Raw genomic sequence first — 20,070 nt, 5'->3', positions numbered from 1 at the left:
TTCAAGCTCTGCGGGATTTTCCACGTCCAACGTCGCTTCGCAAGCTCCGCGAATTTCTCGGGCTTCTGAACTTCCATCGTCGGTTCTTGCCGAATATAGCGCGCATCATTCTACCTCTGACCGACATGCTGAAGGCTCCAAAGGCACCATCTGCGATCTTGGAGTGGACATCCGAAGCCGACGCCGCTTTCCAAGAAGCCAAGAATGCCCTGGCACAAGCCACCCTCCTAGTGCATCCCCTAACTGACGCGCCCATGCGGCTCATCACCGACGCCTCCTCCAGTGCCGTTGGTGCGGTTCTGCAAAAATTCCAGCAGAATTTGTGGTGCCCACTCGGTTTCTTTTCGCAGAAGATGAAGCCGGCAGAGACTCGATACAGCACTTTCGACCGCGAACTCCTCGCTGTCTACCTTGGCATTCGCCACTTTCGCCACCTTCTCGAAGGTACCGTGTTCCACGTACTGACGGATCATAAGCCACTGATATTCGCTTTCCGTGGAAACCACAGCACACACACGTCCCGGCAAATTCGGCACCTGCATTTTATTTCCGAATTCACGACCGACCTACGGTACATCGAGGGACCCGTTAATGTGGCTGCCGATGCCCTGTCACGTGTCGACGCGCTTTCCACTGCTGCTGTGGATTTCGACATCATCGCAGAGGCACAACATTCTGACAACGAGCTCCGTGACCTGCGTGCAGGGTCCACATCTCTCTCGTTTGCTGAGGTGCCACTGCCGTTCTCCTCCGGTACGATCGTCTGCGATATGTCAACAGGCTGTGCCCGTCCATTTGTGCCTTCCTCGCACCGTCGTCAAGTTTTTGGCAAGCTACACGACTCGAGCCATCCTGGTGTTCGCGCCACTCAGCGCCTAATCACCTCCCGTTATGTGTGGCCCGGCATCAACGCAGATGTCCGCCGCTGGGCTCGAGAATGTCAACGCTGCCAACGTGCAAAAACGACCCGCCACACCAAGTCACCACTTCAACCCTTCCGTCCGCCTGACTCTCGCTTTGACCACGTTCACATCGACATTGTCGGTCCGCTGCCTTCATCGCGCGGTAAACGATACATCCTCACCTGCGTTGACCGCTACACGCGCTGGCCTGAAGCGTTTCCCGTACACGATATTACGGCGCCAACCGTGGCGTCCGTTTTCGTAGCCGGTTGGATATCTCGTTTCGGCTGCCCCAGCGTGGTAACAACCGACCGCGGACGACAATTTGAAAGTGAGCTCTTCGGAGCATTAACAAGCATCCTCGGTATCCGCCACATCCACACAACTGCATACCATCCGTCAGCAAATGGAATGGTGGAAAGGCTTCACCGCCAGTTGAAAGCCGCCCTCATCGCCCGCGACGCTCGAACATCATGGGTCGACGACCTGCCGCTAGTTCTACTAGGTATTCGGTCGGCCATAAAAGAGGACCTCGGGTGTGCAGCTGCCGAAATGGTCTACGGGACGACACTACGTCTACCCGGCGAATTCTTCGCACCACCTGCAGTCCCCAACCTCTCGCCCCCTGCCTACGTTGAGCAACTTCGGTCGCTCTTTGAGCGCTTGCGACCTACATCACCTCGACAGCGCTCCACTTACGACGTTTTCGTAAGCAAAGACCTAGCTGCCTCAACTCACGTTTTCGTGCGCCGCGAAGGCATCCGACCCGCCCTCACTGCACCGTACGACGGCCCGTTCGAAGTGCTACAGCGCGGAGAAAAGACTTTTACTGTTTCTGTGAACGGCCGTGAAAACGTGATTTCAATCGACCGTGTGAAGCCCGCGTACATGGCAAACTTGTGCGTTTCTCTTGCACTCCCCACTCGTGGCCCGCCCGATTCTCCCCCATCCGTACCCTGCCCCGTGAGCAAGCACGTGTCCTGGGCATCCGCGCGACAGCAGCGACCTTTGTATCTACGGGGGGGAGCCCTGTAGTGGATCCGATTCCGCCGCCGCCGCCGTGAGCGTCTCCACAACGAGCGGATGTTTATGTTCGCGGCGCCGGCCCCCTCGGCGTGGAAGTCACGTACAATAAAGTTTCAGTTTCACCGGCGCTCGGCTGCTCGCCGGTCGCTCTCGAAGTTCGTTCTCTTCTCTCTGCGCGCGTCTGTCTATAGCGGACGCATTTCGCGCCCCTATACTCACTTTTAAGGGGGTAAATTATTTTGCAGTGAATTGGGCGAGCAGGGACCTGCAGCACCAGCTCTGGGCCGTCCAGCGAGCCGAGGAAGCAGCCAAGGGCCAACCAACCACGGCCGAGACCTAGGCGGGGTTCAGGCCCACCCCATCAAATCGTAGGGTACTCAATAAAGTTATTTGAATGAATGAATCAGTGAATGAATGAATGAATGAATGAATGAATGAATGAATGAATGAATGAATGAATGAATGAATGAATGAATGGGTGAGCAGGACACGATCCATCTTCACAACAGCGCTTATGGCCACACAGAGTGAAGAATGAGGTGAACGATGATATACATTCAATGCCTGGGGATCATCTGATGTGCATAAGCAAATAAAAAAAAGAAAGGGTGCACGAAAAGTCGTATTACGCCTGTGCCTCGCACCAAAGAAGTAGAAGTATAAGAATGGTAAATTGTGAAGGCTACGTTTTAGTGTCTTAAGCGTTGAGACGATGCCACGGAAACACTTCTGGACAATTAACTATGGAGTGCCCCTCGCTTATCATATAGGGCGCCGTCCTTTTTTTAGTGACTGCTGAATACAGGAATGACTGAATCCTACAGTGTAGAACACCTCCTTCGTCACCAGCTCTGCGTCTGTATAGCCATGACCTAGCTGATGTAGCCCTTCTTTCGGTTATGCAAGGGCCCCATTTAAACGGCCGTTGTACTGAATGTACTATATACTGTGCTCGCAAATTCTTAAATCGTGTACAAGGTTGTCGAGCGCCCTCCGGTGCTTAAGTGGTGAGCTCTTACCCTTTCTTTAAGTCTTACGCGCATGCCGAAATACATTTTTATTAGATTTATTATTGCGCGTAGTCTGCCTCTTCTATCTTTTCTCAATGTGTTTTATCTACTAGTTTTCTCCTATAGAGCAAACACACTCAGTGTCCCACCTGGCGGCTGTATCCAGCCGGCTACTTCGTCTTTCTGCTTCTTCTTTTCTGATTGTTTGCGTGTTTCGCAAATCCAATAACGATTCGAATTTACTTTCTCCGACTTGATCCCCGCGCTTCTTGCGCTCGTATCGAGCTTTGACCCTTAGGGTTCTCGTACTCACATCTGGGATGGATAATTACGGCGACGAGCGAAAGCTTCCCCGCCACATCCGGAGATTAGCACCTCCGCGGGATGCGTCGTCGCCTTCTTCGCAGAGGCCGAGGTGCCGTTCTGCTGGCGAATGTCCAGCTAACACCCCTACCCCCCCTTTCCCTCGTCCAACCCGCTATACCTCCGCTTTCGCCACCGTATAGTCAAGGTCGGCCCTGGACCGCGACGCTTCGGCCCTACTGATACTTCTTTACGGGGCTCGTATTTCTTATCGGCTTGTCTACGCTCAACTTTCTTTCTTCTTCTCAAGGACGCATCGCACGTACGTTTCGCAGCCGAGCGCACGCCCCCTGCAAGCTTAAATGTTGTCCTAGCACTAGCTTAAAGGGCGAAAACAAGGGAAAAAAAAAACTATTGATGTGCGTCGTTGTTGAGTGCCTTCGTCTTAGTCGTTCGCACTAGCAATCTTCTCATCTAGTAAACTTGAAAACTGAAATGTCTTTAACCCTAAGCAAATGTATTCTACGAAAATTCGCGAGATGGAGGAAGCTTTATGGAAAGGATAACCGGGTATCCACATGAAACTATACGTGTACGAAGCTACAATGGGCTTCTTATGCCATCTGTGAAGGAATGAACGAATTCTGCGGCTCTGGGTGCCAAAACCACGATTTGATTGCGAGGCACGCCGTAGTGGGGGAGTTCGGATTAATTTTGACCGCCAGATGATCTTTAATGTGCCCCCAATGCACGGGACACCAGCGTTCTTGCATGTCACCGCCATCGAAATGGAGCCGCCACGGCCGGGGTGTGATCCCGCGATTTCGTGCTTAGCAGCGCAACACCATAGCCGAAAAGCCACCGCGGCGGGTTATTATACCATCTAGCTGTTTCTCCATCATGCGATTGACAGACATAACAGCATAACAGTAACGTTTCGATGTCCGATTCTTGTTTTTTGACTCTCGATTCTTCGTTGGAACGTGAAGTTTCTCGGATGATGACCGGCAGTGATGATGAAACGCAAACAAGAAGCGATGTAGACAATCTGGACAAGAAATGTTTATGGGTAAGCGTTTCTATACAAATTTATGGCAGGTAAAGTAAATAAATCGCAACTTGCGCAATAGAGGTAACAGTGTTTCATTCACTCTTCGGCTACCTCAATGACTGCTGGAGCCCAGACTCATTTTAACGTACATTTTACGGAGCCTCATTGATTTATCAGCAATCCTGATTTCAGCCCAATGTGAGGGACAGGATGTCGTCAGGATTAATATAGCTCAAGAAATAGAACGAAAAAGAGCGGTAGGGCGGTTGGCCCGGCGTCCCACAGATGCAACTGCCCATTAGACTTAAACGTTTGGTAAGCCACGATACCCGGGGCTGGGCTTACTCTTTGAAGTAAAAGCACTGGAAAACATAACTAATGTCTTTCTTTCTACAACTACGCTTCCCTTCAGCACAATGCGTTGGCGGGCTAGTTGGTGCGGATCCATAAGTACTTTGTTTACCGCAATACAACGGACACAAGAAAGGTGACAGGACAAGGCGCTTGACAAAACGCCTTGTCCTGTCGCCTTTCTTGTGTCCGTTGTGTTGCCCTAAACAAAGTATTTGTGTATACGCTTCCCTTTTCCACTTCCGCGCAGTCATGTCACAACTTCAGCGAGAAACGCTAGGTACGCACAATTTATTGCTTGGTCATTTCAAACCTCTGCTCCGTCCCTAACCATCAAAGAGTTCGGGAGACGGCACCGTAACAGCGCGTACATCAATCTCACTTGAGCCGAATAAAGTGTGAACAAGTTTTCTTTTACGAATGACTGTTCATGTTTGATTTGAATGGCGGACAGTGCCACCTGCTACACATGTCGCACTGAACGAACTTTAAAACACCTATTGTGTGACTTCCCATCTTTCGAAGATCAGAGGCTTGCCCTCGGAACCAACTTAGGAGAATTAGATGATAAAAAAGCAGAAGTTTCGCGCAAAAGGAGAAGCACTGATTGCAATAAGGAATTATTAAACAGCTATACGAAATAAGGTTAGCAGCTTTATTGACCGTATAAACTGCTGTAAACAATCGCTTACTTACTAAATTAACAAGTATGGTGTCACGAGCGCAAAGGCAAACATGAACACGCCTAACTCGTTGACCGCGCGGACACGCGCTGTAAGAACGCTGGAATGATAAGGAGCTGAAGGATGAGCGAGCGATTTTCCATTTCTGCTGACTCTTACTCCCACGCAAACTAGACGCGCGAAAACACAGCCCACACGAAGCCATCAGGCTTCTTGGGTGGCGTAGCCTTTGCACACACCACACAGTTTATCTCCAAGAAGGTGCAGCCCCCCCCCCTCCCCCTTTGTGCGCGCGAAAAGACAGCATCGCATCGAGCCACCATCCTTCTCTGCTCACCCTCGCACTGTTTCCCTCGTACGCACCGCATACGGTGCGCGGCCGCGATATAATCGCACTTGGACTTTATGCGAAACCTCACGGCAACGCCAACGCCGACTGTGGAAATTAGCCTTGAGTGTCCGCATAATTGCTAGCGCAATAATTTTTTTTTTGGAGTGCAAAAGATCCTGAGACTGCTGATCACGCGTCTGAGATGCACAGACCCACGAAAGCTCTGCTGGACTCGAGATCCGCCAGCCAACATGACCGCATATAGCTGGCTGAACGATGAACGCTTCTACAGCCCCGTTTACATGAATGCGACAGTGGCGCATCGCATTTCCAAGCGCATTTGGGAAAGGCGATGCGACGCCGTTTACATTTAGCGCATTGACTCTCGCGAGAACGTCACGCCACATCGTGTCGTATAAGGGAAGTGCAGCCGACTTCCGGTGTAGCTGGTTACCGGTGGTGGGTCGAGTGCACGACGGTGGCTGAGTGCCGACTGTATCGACTACCGAGAGCCTAACGCGTGTGCAAAATTGGGAATGCAGCGTTCCGTCTCCACCTTATGCTACTTTTTTCCGGCGTGGACTAACATTGCTGTTTCGCAGCTTCACCAGCGCAGCATTCCCGCAGCTAATTCCTTCCCATCATTCCTAATGCGACGATCCTGCGTTTACATGCTCCGCGAGAGTCGACTCGCGCCCGTAAATCTACCCTCGCCTGGCGCATTAATGCGATGCGCCTTCCTAGCGCATTACCGCTGTTTACATGAACGCGATGCGCTAGAAACGCGTGCGACACTGTCGCATTCATGTAAACGGGGCTTACTATACGTACGGTTTGGTAAGGCACGGATTCATTTCTACACTACGTAAACAACGGTACGTGCGTAGTACACGTTTATGTACGTGTGCGCACTTAGCACAGTTAGAAGTGCACGTAGTACACTTCTGCGCATAGTACAGGAGCCAATCATGCCATGTCTTTTCTGTTTTGCCGATTACAAGAGACACACCACATCTCAGCTTCAAGCCAGATTAGTTCTCTACTTAACCCGCCCAATTTTAATTTTGCTTTTCACGCCTCCCCCGCCCCATTCTCTTTCTCTCTATCAATCGAGATCTGGCTGTTATTAACATCTGTCCTGCTTCAACCGAATCCATATCTCGACGCCATGAAGTACGTATACCGTTTGCCCGTACGTGTGATGAGCGTGTCGAGTTCTCCGAACGTGTCGCCTCTGGGGAAATTGAGCACCACGTGAAACAGACTCGGGCGAGTCTACGCCAGTGCGCTCGCCCCACACAGTCACAGAGAAGCTCGCAGAAGGCTCGAAGCAGCGACCCGCTGATGACGCATCTATTAGCAAATTGTTTTTTTGAAAGTGCGAAGGGTTGACCTTCGCGCATGACGAGCCGGAGACCTCGGCGTTCCCGTTTCCAGACTCCTCTCCGCTCGGGGTAACGACAGCCGCAAGCGTCGAGAGAACGGAATGAACGAACGAAAAACAAGCGCGCGGTTGGAAGGTCACAATGCGGCGCCGACTCGTTAGGGCCCGCGCGGGAAATTAGCGTCGAAGTAAATGTGGTGACATATACGCCGGGTCAGCGGCCGTGGAATGCACGGGGCGCGTTACCTTGCGTGGCTTCGCGGCGAGAAATGTCACGGACGCTTCGTGCGTCTGCAGCGGGAGAGGTCAAACTGCGCGTGTGTTCTCCTGTAGGAGATGAATGCTTTATGATCGAGCACCGCCCGGAAACTGCGCAGAATAATGCTGAGTGTAATGGAACACACTGAGAAGCAATGTCCTTTACATCAAAAGCCTCTTGGAAATGATTTCGTTAAGCACTTCATTGAATGAACGCATTGTACTTGTGCTGCGATCCCTAAACTGCGTCGAAGCTGCTTAGATAAAGTAAAAAAAAATAATAACTGATATTGTTTTCCGTTCCAACCAGGGTGACCGATGTCACTTGTTATAAGCGGAATAGGGCTTATGAATTTTTCCGGGTAGTTCGTGAAATTCTCCAGTCGTTCGTGGCTCTTTCTTTGGACTTTTCGGCTCTCATGCACTTTTTTTCTTTGAGGATATATTTTTTTAAATTGTCCAATGTCGGGCTAGTATGATCATAGTTTCACCTTTATCAGTCTTTTCACGCGAATAAGCGTGCACGCTGCCTCAGCAGACATCAATTTTTATGCATAACGGACGTTAGAAAACCAGGTAAATCAGGGGTAGGCGGGAGATGGAAATTCATGACGATGAGCAAAACGAGAACAAGGTAAAAGCGGGAGCCAACGTTTCGACTAGTGGACTTGTCTCTTCCAAGGCGGGCCGTCGGGCAAGACGTCAGAAAAGGCTTTTAAGAGGACCAGCCATCGTTTTGTTGGGTTATCGAATGCAATTTAACATCTATCACGATCACCGCTTAGCGCAAAGAGCCATCGTGATTGGCACAAACGACCGGCGTCGAAGCTTAGAACAATCACTGCCAACCCTTGAAATGTGTACGGGAATATGACGTACGTTTGATATGAATAGCGAAGCGTCTTTCGCTGCTTCATGCAAGGAATCGCTCACTGTCACAACCACTTTCCAAAGCTTCTGTAGAGCAATTATGGACCCAACGACGTCGCACTGCGCACCACTGATCTTCAGCCACATGTGCAAGTGTGCATGAAAAGTGAGGGCGTGTGGTTTATTGAGTTCGCGTCCACCCCAGTTCGCGCGCCGCCTGACGAATTCCCAACTCCGCTGTCGTTCTCAGCAAGTTCGTCGTCCAGGAATCACAAAGAAAACTGGTTGCCATCATTTGCAGCAGTGCTGACGTCACGTGCGGGTGTGTGGACGATGTGGGAGGGTGAAGGGGGAGGAGGACCGGAAGAAGAAAAGCCAATTTTCCGGTGGCCGGGGATAATGTGCTTAAAAGCAGCACTGAGCACCGAGCGCAGCGCTGGTTCTGCTGCCCTAGCTCCCTCGAGAAGATTCGTGTTTCTGTTCGTATTTTTTTTTCTTCTTGGCCATAATGCTTGCAAACATGTAAAACAAACTCAGTTTAATTCTTCCGTCCTCGAGCGTCTGCATCCCTTCGGCAGGGTTCGACATTTCTGGCCGGAGAGCGTTGGAGGTTTCGAACACCGACTTGACAGGCAGTGTTATTTGGCGCCCACGAAGGAACCTTCCGACCTTTCCTGAAATACAATAGTACAAAGCACAATACTGACTTAGGCAAGCTGGATTTCAAAGAGAGTCGTTGCTGTAAATATTTCATTTGCCTTGTCCTGCTTTTAGACAAGGCACGCGTCGCTAATTTTGGATTGAGCTTTAGGTAGACCTGTGCAACCGTGTCCGGTATCATCGGGTCACTGTGTTCCCATTGAAGTAGCGATGAAGAGACACTCTAGTGAAGGGCTTCGGCCTAGCTTCTGCCTTATGAGTTTCAATGTCAAAGAACGGGGAACATTTCCTGCAGAGCATGGCGGGGAGAGTCCGGAATCGAAGGCGCGGAGCACCAGAACGGCCGAAACATTGCGGCTGGTTTATTCATGGCTAATTCGAAGCGCGAGATGCTACGTCAAAAAAAACAAAGGCGCGAGACGAGACAAGACAAAGCCCTGTGTCTTGTCTCTTCTCGTGACTTTAGTTGTGTACTAGTAGTTCGTGCTACGAATTCGCCATGCTTCCACACAAACTCTCCCATTCTACAACAAGGCTTCTACGACGCTGACTTACTTCGTATAAACATTGACATGCACTTTTCAAAGAAAATATGTCGGCAACATTTCAAATGCGCTTGCATCGTGTCAAAAGACTCTATTTGCACGGTGTTTGTTTTTTATATTCATGCTGCTCGAGAAAAACGAAGACCACGGGCATCGTCGTGGCAACGACAATAGGGCGATTTTGATGTGTCAGGGTCACGAGTCACACGGGGACGCAAACAACTAACTGCCACAAAGAATCCCTTTCGCTTGAAGACAAGCTGAGAGAATCTGCAGACTTCAGGAAGTCTTATGCCGGAAGCCTATCTCTCTCTCTCTCTCACTCTCTCTCTCGCCATCTTGTGACGCCTGTCTCGCCCGAATTCTCTGCTTCGGACTGAAAATATTTTGCGCCAAAAAACACAACACACACAAGAAAGACGACAACACCACGACAACACAGCGTTTCGTAAAGTGCGCCACAAACGTCGTGTATGAAATTCCTCTGTCCTGCGGAAAATCCTACATTGGACAGACGGGGCATTGTGTCAACGACCGGCTTAGGGAACATGCAAAAGGTATAAAAAATAATGAAGGTGAGCGACTTGTTGATCACTGCAGGGCTTGCACCGATTGCGTTCCACGGTTCCGCGAAGCGAGGATTTTGGGTAGAGGCAAACATCAGACATCGCGTGAAACATTGGAAGCCTTCTACATCAAGAAAGCGGGTCCTAACTGTGTTAGTGATACATCGGTTTTTCTTTACGAGGCTGAGCTGAAGTTTCTATCACGCCTACTTTGATAAATCTATTTACTCCATGTTGCCTTGTACGCATGCGCGGTGTTTTGGAAGGCTATATATGTCGAGTGCTTTCACCCTCATTAAACAGTTGAAGTAGCGCCCGTGGTGTTGTCGTCTTTCTTGTGTGTGTTGTGTTTCTTGGCGCAAAATATTTTCAGTATGCAAGATCACCAACTAGCCCAGCAGTTAACTCTTCTCTGCTTCGGCTTCCGGTGGAGAAGAGAGAGAGAGGAAAGGCGGTTGAACCACTGCGCAGAGGCGGCACAACACACTTTAGCTATACAGAAAATGATGGCAACGACAGCGATATATATTAGGACCATATTATTAGAGAAAAAGAGCTCACACTTTTCTTCATCGCTTGATCTTGTTCACCACCATCAGCCTATCTTTATCATTTGCTCTCTCTCACTGGCAGAAACGCTCCAGAGATCTTCGACCGTCCCTGCACTGTTATTGAGCGATCCTACTCTATATAGGCTGATTTTCTTACCTCACCCCTAAATTTGCCTGACAGACAGAGAGACAGACATTTTAAACAGCACTATTTTTCTGTACAAAGAAAGTGCCGTCAAATATTGCAGATCAGCGAGAAAAAAAGGCACCAGGACAAAAATAAAAAGCTACTCAAACAGCAAGCAGTTTGACGCGAATCCTATAATGTAGTTTTCGGCGCAGGCACAACAGACAATGCAGATTACTGTGCAGGTAAAAGAAAACAAAAACATTCAGTAAAAGAGATATAGGAACGTACTCGTAACCAAACACTTAAATGAAAATCTGTACAGTGTATCACATACCTCGGCCCACACGTCGTACCACTTGCATTTAAACCACGTAATCAAATGCTCATTTGCGTATAAGGAAATCTAAATATTTTGTCGAGCATCTATACATTCCGAAACGCCACAAACGAAGGAAGAGGGGGAATGAAACAACTCGAAATCTAAAAAAAAATGAAGCAGTTCCCAGATAGTAAGACAGCCATCCGCGCTGTGCTTCATGATGCAGCATCTTCCGGACTGAAGATATTGCCAAGCAGTAATATAACGGAAGCAGTGACGTCATGAGCAGTGTAGCATACGCGATCGCGCCTATCAGATTTGGAGGGTTATTAAATGAAATAGCTGACACCACAGGATTGAGTGCACAGCTCCCCACCCCTTTCCACAAAAGAAAAAGGGTGAGAGAAAAAAAAACGTCACTCTATTTTACAGAATCAGGCGTCGCTTTAAAGCAGATAAATTTTCCACTTGTTTCATTAGTACACCGATGTCCTTGAAGTTCAGAAATACGCTTCTTGCTGCAGCAGTTTCCCATTTCGTTGGCGCCCGATGTATTACTCTTGATGGCTCTTCATAGACAAATGGCTACCTGTGCTGCGCATTTTGTGTGCAGCCAACCTCATCTCAGCCTATCATGATATAAATGTATATACATAATATCAATTGTTTGCATTTGGTCGCTAATGAACGCAGCCAGTACGAATTAAAGGCTGTTCATCGTTACGTCTGTAATTGTCCTTTCCGTATCTCGTTTCGCAGTCCTGTTCTAGGTCCCCTGTTTCCTTGTTACTCTCCTTTAATGGTATAGGTCTTTGTTTGAAGGATACAGGCATTAAATTTTGTTTCAAGGGCATCGGTAAACTGACATTCATGACAGGGGGTCATTTGCCGGATGCCGGGTACGGTATGACACGCAGTGTAAAAGTCAACGCTACCGTCACCGGAGCACTGCTGCTGCTCCCGGAGGAGGCTAAGGTCACGGTCGCTGGCCTTTGCCGGCGGCGAAAACGAAGCCCCACTGACGTCACAGGCGAGTGCCGACGACTTCGGCGGCTATGCGTGCGGCTAGAAAAGCAACGGACTCAACACTTTTGCTGCTCGACTGCATCGCAGGATGGACTAAATTTAAGTGGCACAGCTGATTCGTCTTCTAGAGCTACGTACCGTTCAGACACGGGGTAAAGACCTGCGGAGTGTAGCGTTTGATGTCTATTGAACGCTTCCTGATAAATAGGCACCCAATGCTCACGAGCTCCATTTCCTTCGAGGAAGCGCACGAAGCCTGCGAGCTAATTGTGCTTGGCCGAAAGTCAGTGGCTCCTCCTAAGATTGGCGCGAGCTGTAAATTTCCCTAAGACAACAATTGGAGGTCGGCTAATTTGTCAGGCTTACACGCGATCTGCTATAACTCACTAAGCTGTACAGATAAATTTATATCAAAGTAGGTGAGTAAACAAAAAAAAATATTCCATATCTCTAGCCGTTGTGAGTGCTTCCTCATCGCGTATACCTCCAGTGTTTTCCTGCAAGTCGACGTTGCCACTAACCTCTAACGCACTTCGGCTGCCTCGTTTCCTGGACCGTCTACCTACGTGTCAGTGTGAGGAGTCTATGCTGAGACAAATGGGGCAGCTTCGAAAGTTTACGGCCGTTTACAACCTCTGCGCATACAAGCGCGAAGCGAGAGTCGTGTCTCAAAAACAGAAATAAAGAAAACACTGTGTGGAAAAAAGCACTGTTCGCTTAAAAAAAATGAAACTGTACTTGTTAGCCGCTCCAAACTGATGCCATTACTTCTTTTTCGAGCCTGAAAGTGAATAACTTCATGGCACACATGCGTTCCTCCTAACAGGCTACATTGTGGAGCCCAAAAAGAGACAAAAGTGCGTAAAGCTTAAGCTGAGGCTAATGGAGTGTTTTGCACAATGCTCAAAGGCCACGCGACCCTCCAATCCCTCGGAGGCAACCAGTGGCGAACGCGTTAAACCATCCAGAGCTTGACACCGAGCTTCCAACATACAGCTATGGTATCACAGGTAACGCATCCTTCGTTACAATTGCCAGAAAATTAGCAGAGCGCTATTTTCTAAGCTCGGAAACGCGCTTGCAAACGCGCAGGCAGCTTTATAAACATGCCATTGAGGCTTTTATTACAGCTTGATATACTTCCAACTATAGTACATCCGGAACATGCTCACACAGGGAACCAATTCAAGATGTATCGGGTTAACTAGTATCAGGCGTGCTAATTAGTTCAAACACAAGGAACTGGCGCGAACTAGGCGCACTTCTATTCAAGCGACTTTACTGCACGTCCGGTGCGTAAAACCACCAAGGCTTTAGGCGCTTTATTTAGCTCACTGTGTGATTAGACGACGAAAATTGACGGAGACGCATTCAGGAAAGTAATATTCACGTGCATGTTATTCCGCTGCGTCCAGGTGCAGTAACCTTTATTAACAAAGTTGTGCAGAGTCGAACTTCCCGGCCGCGCCTTATTTCAGCACTCTCCAGGCTCCCTGACACAGTCGGTAAGATTTCATTATTCTGTAAATCAAGTTTTAATGCTATTTTTCTAACTTCAGCATTTCCCTCCATTCTTATATTTTAGACGACAACGGGAGTACTTGCTTTCTCGCTCATTTTAACGAACCATCCTGCATACTTGTCTGCCTACAGTGAGAAGCAGACACCCAAACTTCGTCATCCTAGTAATATAAGTTGGATCGCGCCTAACTATAGCAAGTCAACTTTGAGACATAGCACTGAACACTTATTTTTCAACACTTAACTTTCTTTTGTGACCGTGCTCATTTAATTTGTTTGGCTCACTCAGCCGAATAATCGGCGCTTCGTTAGCCGGCTTTAATGAGTGATTTAGCGCAGCAGTTTTCATTGTTCCACAGCAGGTACGTCATTATAGCAAAAGCGAACCTAATATCCAAGCTTGCGAAGTTTTACAAGTGTGGCTGTTTCCCAGTCAGACCGAAATAAGCTGCAAAATATCATATGAGAAAAACCAGAGAGAAAGAGAGAGAGAGAGAGAGAGAGGGCGAGTGAGAAACATGCAAGCATGCACGTGCACGTATACAAAATAATGATGATAGCGCAGTTGTTGAAATGTTGGACTAAGTGCGTCATGGCGACAGGATTTGTGCGGAAACACGCGATATGGCGATCACTGCCGGGAGATGCTTTTAAGCGACAGCTCTCTCTCTCTCTCTCTCTCTCTCTCTCTTTCAGAACAGCACAATGGAACACATTGAAGCACTCATTTCTAACGTGTGGGTCGTCGCCGAAAGTACCTGCAACCCTGGAAACAAAATGTTCTCGTGTCATTCGCAGCGAAGGATAGCTGTTCCTACAATGCAGAAAAATATGTTGTTGCCTGTTACATGCATACGCGTGGAAGCGAGGCTCGCGACGATTGCCTGCGCGAGGAAAAACTGGACAGCTGTTTTTCTTCTTGACTTTGCATAATGCGGAACGACGTGCTTGGGGCCGCTTTCTCGCATAATGTGAACTGCATTGTGTTTATATCACACGGTGTTCGTGCGGGCGCGCTTTCTCTGCGTGGCTGTAAAAAAATATCTCGGCCGTCCAATGTCAGACCGGCGCTTGTACTGGCACTTGAAAATACGATACAATAACTATACGACCCTCGTAATCATGTTGTTGCCGCGCAACGGTACAAAAGCGTGGCAACACATCTTAGTCGATTCAGCAAAGGGAGCCTCATTTTCAAAAGTGTAAAGAACGAAATGCAAAAATGCGCGAAGCACAACGAACTTGCAGAGCTGGCACAAACAGAAATCAGCCCGCAGCTACTACAGCTACAGCGACGCCTGCAATGAACAATGGATTGGATGATAGCAATTTTAAGCGGCAGTGACGAAGTTCCGGCGACCGCACTACGGAAAATCCCTGTCTTTGAGATTTGTGTTCATTACTCATCGGAAGACCTGTACGTCATGAATTGCATGTAATTAATTACTTGTAATCAATTACGGTTTTCTTTTCGGTAATGTTGTAACTTAACGATTGCTTTGTTTACTCAGGAACGCACACTGTAATTCAGTTACGTTTTTCAGTAACCATATATATGTAGCCAGTAACATTTTTGACGAAGTCAATAATAACGCACAACGCAGCAGCTTTGAGCACTTGACGTTGACGGGCACTAAAGTGTCGAAAGGGATAAAAACATGTACACGCTATCCTGGGTTACCTCCTTCTCACAATCAGCATCCTGCAGCTACGCTTCGATCACGTAAGCACTTGCGCTCCCCTTGTTCCTTTCCGTCCTTCCTGGTTTGCGCCAAGCGGTCATATTTATGGTCTACTCAGGATCCTGAGCACTGCTGGTTTTCAGGCAGATTTGCGCACCTCACTTGAAATTGTGACTTCTGAGCGTGTCGCTTATAATGAATGTGTATGTCTCTCTCGCCTTCTCACCGGAAGCGGTTTCAAGCGGCCTTCATAGGCGGTAAGAGCCGCTGCCAATTCTTCTTCGCTTGGTGCAGTCTATGACCTCTCTGATAGAGACAGAAGATTTTGGCAGTTAAGCGCACACGTTTCTACGTCTTTGATACACACGTGACTCATATATACGCCTATATTTTTTCTTGGGGACGGGGGGGATTGTAACACATGAAAAGTAAACTTAAGGTTGAATAAAATGCCGTTTTATCTTAAATTACATTACAAGGTTCGGTCACCTATTTAAGGAACATGACCATTTGCTGACATGAATTACAGTTAGTCGTTTAAGACTAAACGGCAAACAAGTGGAGGGCACCGGGAGGACATCCGCCAGATGTTGGCCGACAAATTGAAACGGCGCTTTTATGGCTCGACAGCGATGGCCACTTCGGATGCTGATGCCAGGGAATCAACTACAGACGATTATTCAGCTTCCCACTGGCGTTATCGAGAGCGCGTTCCCCTAACCCCAGCCACAATGAAACGCTGCGCTCCATAAAAAAAAAAATCCAGATTCGAGCATCGCGGCATTCAGTAACCACGATATTGTGCGCAAGGTGTTCGTACGTTACAACACAGCTCTTCTTTTTCTCCAGCGCTCTCATTGAGCAAGGTTCCAGTGTCGCAGCAGGTGTTTTCACGACAAAAGGAGGGAAGTGTACCGAAGAAAATTTTGAAAAGCAATTTTTATCAGGGAAAATTAACAACGTGTGAAGGGCTGCAGAGGACGCAGTGAAAGAGCCAGGACAGGTTGTTAGATTTACTGCATTTGTGCAAGCTTAATGAAAGTAGAGGGGGAAAGTAACGTTAAGATAATCGAACAAGCTTTAGTAACTGCGCCGTTATTTTCATACTGCAGTGATCGGTAATTGTAATCCATTTCAGTTTTGAAAGATGCAACGGGAATTGTAATCCGTTTCTTTCCTCCGTAAACGTGTACAAGTCGGCTCTGAAGTCTCTGGAGGTGTGATTTGGACACCAGCTATGGGTTGTGCCCAGTGATGACAAAGTACCGGCGCTCGCCGGAGCTTCCGGCAGCTGCAGAACGGCAAAGCACGGCCTTCAAGATTAGAAGGTGGGATTCGGGTGGTGCTCAAAAACATGTTGCCCATGACGCGCTTCCGGCTCTGCAATTGCTTCCGGCGCATGCAGTCAGCAAGAGCATGAGTTTTGAGATTGGTTTTTCCTATCCGGAGGGAATCGTCACTGGGGTGTGGATTTGGATAGGTACCCAATCGTAGAATACGCCGGCTCGAACGACTGGGAAAAGAAATGAGTGCAGGAAGTTCACTCACCCCAACGCGTTCAGTCAATCATCTCTCCGCGACTGTGTACTAAGTGCTCAGAGACAACCAAAGAATCGCCTCACTCCCTCACTCACTCACTCAAATCAATCAATCAATCAATCAATCAATCAATCAATCAATCAATCAATCAATCAATCAATCATGTAATGTGCCCAGAGAGAGAAAGAAAATACGCATATAGAGGACGGGAGGTTAACCCGAATTAGTTCCGGTTAGCTACCCTGCAAGGGGTTAAGGAGGAGACGGACCAAAAGAGAAAGAAAGCGGAACGGGGAGGTCTGGGTGCTGGTGCACAGAAATGCACAAACAATAATAATAATAATAATAATAATAATAATAATAATAATAATAATAATAATAATAATAATAATAATAGAAATCAGCTTAAGAAAAGCGAACAGCACATTGACATACGAAATACAGAAGACATACGCCATAGCGAAAGATCTACGTCTCGACATAACTTTCCAGTGGATACCACGTCACTGTGAAATCATGGGAAATGTAACAGCTGATCTCATGGCACGTGCAGAACATCAAGAGAATGAATTATCAATACTTCCTCTAGCGGGGAGCGATGCGCGATGTCTACTGAACAAACTATGCGGTAGATTGTCCAAGGAAACTTGGTTCATAAATGATGCGCAGAACTCTCAGTAATATAATATAGATCCTGGAATAGAATTCAATATTCCGTTTAAAATTAGTCGATATGTTGAAAAAACATTTCACATGCTTCTACTAGGCACTGTCTATACTAAAAGCTTCCTGTAGAGGATAAGAAAAACTAACAGTGCTACATTCTAGTTTGTCTCTACTTCTAACCATACGGAAAACCGCCTGCTTCTTGGCCAATCCCCCATAGTGGGTACGCGCCACTCTCAAGGCCACAAGACAAGACAAGACATGCTCATGTGAAGAGGATGAAGAAGACATAGAACGCCTTCTTCTACACTGTAAAAATCACGATTCTCCTCGCAAGAATCTCTCGTAAAAACTACATGGTTGGATAGACAGCCACCATCCCTAGGAAAAATTTTAGGTCCATGGCCAACAGAAAAACTTCAAACCATCCCAGCGCGCGCCTTAGTACAATTTTCGGAGGAATCAGAACTATTAAAACATACTTAGTCATACAATAATTATCGCTCGCATTGTTATTATTAGCAGTCAGCCTTAATTACATGTTCATTGTGTCTTCATGTTCATGGAGCATTTGTATTTGTTGCATTTAGAGTGCGGTATTCAAGTGCCCAACATCTTCCGTGTGAATATCTTGGTTTTGTGAACACTTATGCTACGTGAACTCATGTGTTGCGTGTGAACATTTCGGTTTTGTGAGTATTTATGCTATGCGAACTCTTCTGTTGGCGCGAACATGTATTTATGTTGCAGTACTGATACTTAGTACGTGAAAGTACGTTCATGTGTTTATTTGTCCAGTTTGGTGATTGTTGGCAACTTCCAGACGATAACTATCACGTAAGAGGAGTAGCCGGCGCCACACATAGGCACCAAACTCTCCTTAAAAACATTTAATAATAATAACAAAAAATAATAGTAATGATGATGATGATGATAATCTCAGCTCAACATTGGCACGGAAGCGGTGCACGTATTTTTCGCATAGGACGCGTATGATTAATGATCAAGGGAAACGTTATTTCCGTATACCTTGCCCGACAACATGCGCGAAGGTTACATACTAGGGAGTCGTTCAAGCAAGGTGAACGCGCGAAGCCCGAAATGGCTTGCAGCTCTGTTGCACAAGTTGGACTACAAGCATCATACTTCTTGTTCTTACTCTTGAAGAAAACACACTGGCACGTCATTAACCAAAGGCCACCATCGCTTCCTGCCCGTAAATTACGAGTGCTCGGTCTATACAAACGCATCGAGGTCAGCTATAAGCAAGATGTATTAATTACAGTCCGCAAGGCTAGGTTCGTGGAATACGTGTAATTCGACCAGAGTTCCACTAACCACCACTACATCATCGAAAAAGCCAGCCATGGTGGCTTAGCGGCATTGTTCTTCTGCGAAGATGACGAAGTTTTGATTCCCTGATGGCAGCAGCCGCATAAGAATGAAGGTGAAGCGTCCGAAAACACGCCCTAGCTCGCACGGAGATATAACTGCGAAAGCTGATTTATTATTATTATTATTATTATTATTATTATTATTATTATTATTATTATTATTATTATTATTATTATTATTATTATTATTATTATTATTATTATTATTATTATTATTATTATTATCGTCAGTGGTTGACATATTATCGAATGATACATCTTATGCCTCGTCGGATTGATTTGAATTTACTTCTTTTTCCTTTTAATGCAAAAGCCTTAGGTGGCTCATATTCCCGACGGTCTTGAGCAAAAAAAAAAAAATGTGTCGTCCGGTCCAATGACACAAGAACTATCATCATCATCAGTAATCGGTCACACTCCCCTAAGCAAGCAAAAATTCAATGGCTCAGCCCTCACGTAATGCAGAGGCTCAAGCACTCCGCAAAGTAAAGCGTACAGCGCATACATTCATTGGAATCATGCATACGATCGACGTACAGGAACGCGTTGTCTAGTCGAGTGGTACAAAAAAAAAAAAAAGATACACGTGACCTTCTTGATGGTTCATACCCCAGTCAGCAGGCAAAAAATGCGATGGCTCATAGCCGCGTAATGCTGAGGCTACAAGCGCTCAGCAAAGTGAAATCCCTCATACAACCGACAGAGGCTCATACGTTTCAATACCGTGCTGAGAGAATGCAACGTAAAGTCCAAGAAAAGCGTTGTTGGCGTGAGTCTGACCCCGAAGCCACAGCTAAGCGACGAAAATGAGCCGAAGAAGCCAAACGGCGAAACAACAGCGAACGCAACGATGCGAGACGGCATATTACCAAAGTGTACAGCAGGCTTTCTACTTCACGTGTTCCAGGAGTGTAACATGGTGTCGCCCCCCTTTTTTTTTTCTGCATGCGAATGGTGTTTATAATGCTTCGATCATTACGCTTACTTTTCGACCTATATTGGTTATCTCTAAGTCGTGGTGCACGAATCCGCTTGACGTTGTGTATTTCCCCTCCCCCCGTAATGGCTCTAAATGTACTGTGGGTATTGCATAAATAAATTTTAAAGAAAAATTACTCGATCGTGATTGGTTCCTTCGCGAAAACTGCAGAAGGGCGCTAATCGGAGTCGAATAATTCAATCCCGGTCGGGATCGATCGCGATCGCAAGTACCTCGTGTGACCTTGGCACCACATTGAACTGAGAATCTCCGTCTTTATTTTCCGAGGTCATATGCATGGACCCGATCGGTTCTTTCCCAAC

General features: G+C 47.3%; 1 protein-coding gene and 1 long non-coding RNA gene across 2 annotated transcripts in view; one reads left to right on the top strand and one right to left on the bottom strand.

Moving 5' to 3' along the window:
- The window catches only part of LOC135917991 (uncharacterized), a 128,084-nt gene extending 115,959 nt beyond the window's left edge, over positions 1 to 12,125 (top strand). The window contains exons 4-5 of the long non-coding RNA XR_010569495.2: positions 2,174 to 2,301; positions 11,858 to 12,125. This is a non-coding gene — a long non-coding RNA (uncharacterized lncRNA). The remainder of the gene's footprint in view (positions 1 to 2,173; positions 2,302 to 11,857) is intronic.
- The window catches only part of LOC135917972 (streptococcal hemagglutinin-like), a 434,329-nt gene that overhangs the window by 276,098 nt on the left and 138,161 nt on the right, over positions 1 to 20,070 (bottom strand). The window lies entirely within an intron of this gene.

Source organism: Dermacentor albipictus, chromosome 2 (genome assembly GCF_038994185.2).
Source record: "Dermacentor albipictus isolate Rhodes 1998 colony chromosome 2, USDA_Dalb.pri_finalv2, whole genome shotgun sequence".
Taxonomy (NCBI): Eukaryota; Metazoa; Arthropoda; class Arachnida; order Ixodida; family Ixodidae; genus Dermacentor; species Dermacentor albipictus.
Note: the sequence above shows the minus strand (reverse complement) of the source record. Positions and strands in the feature narration are given on the sequence as shown.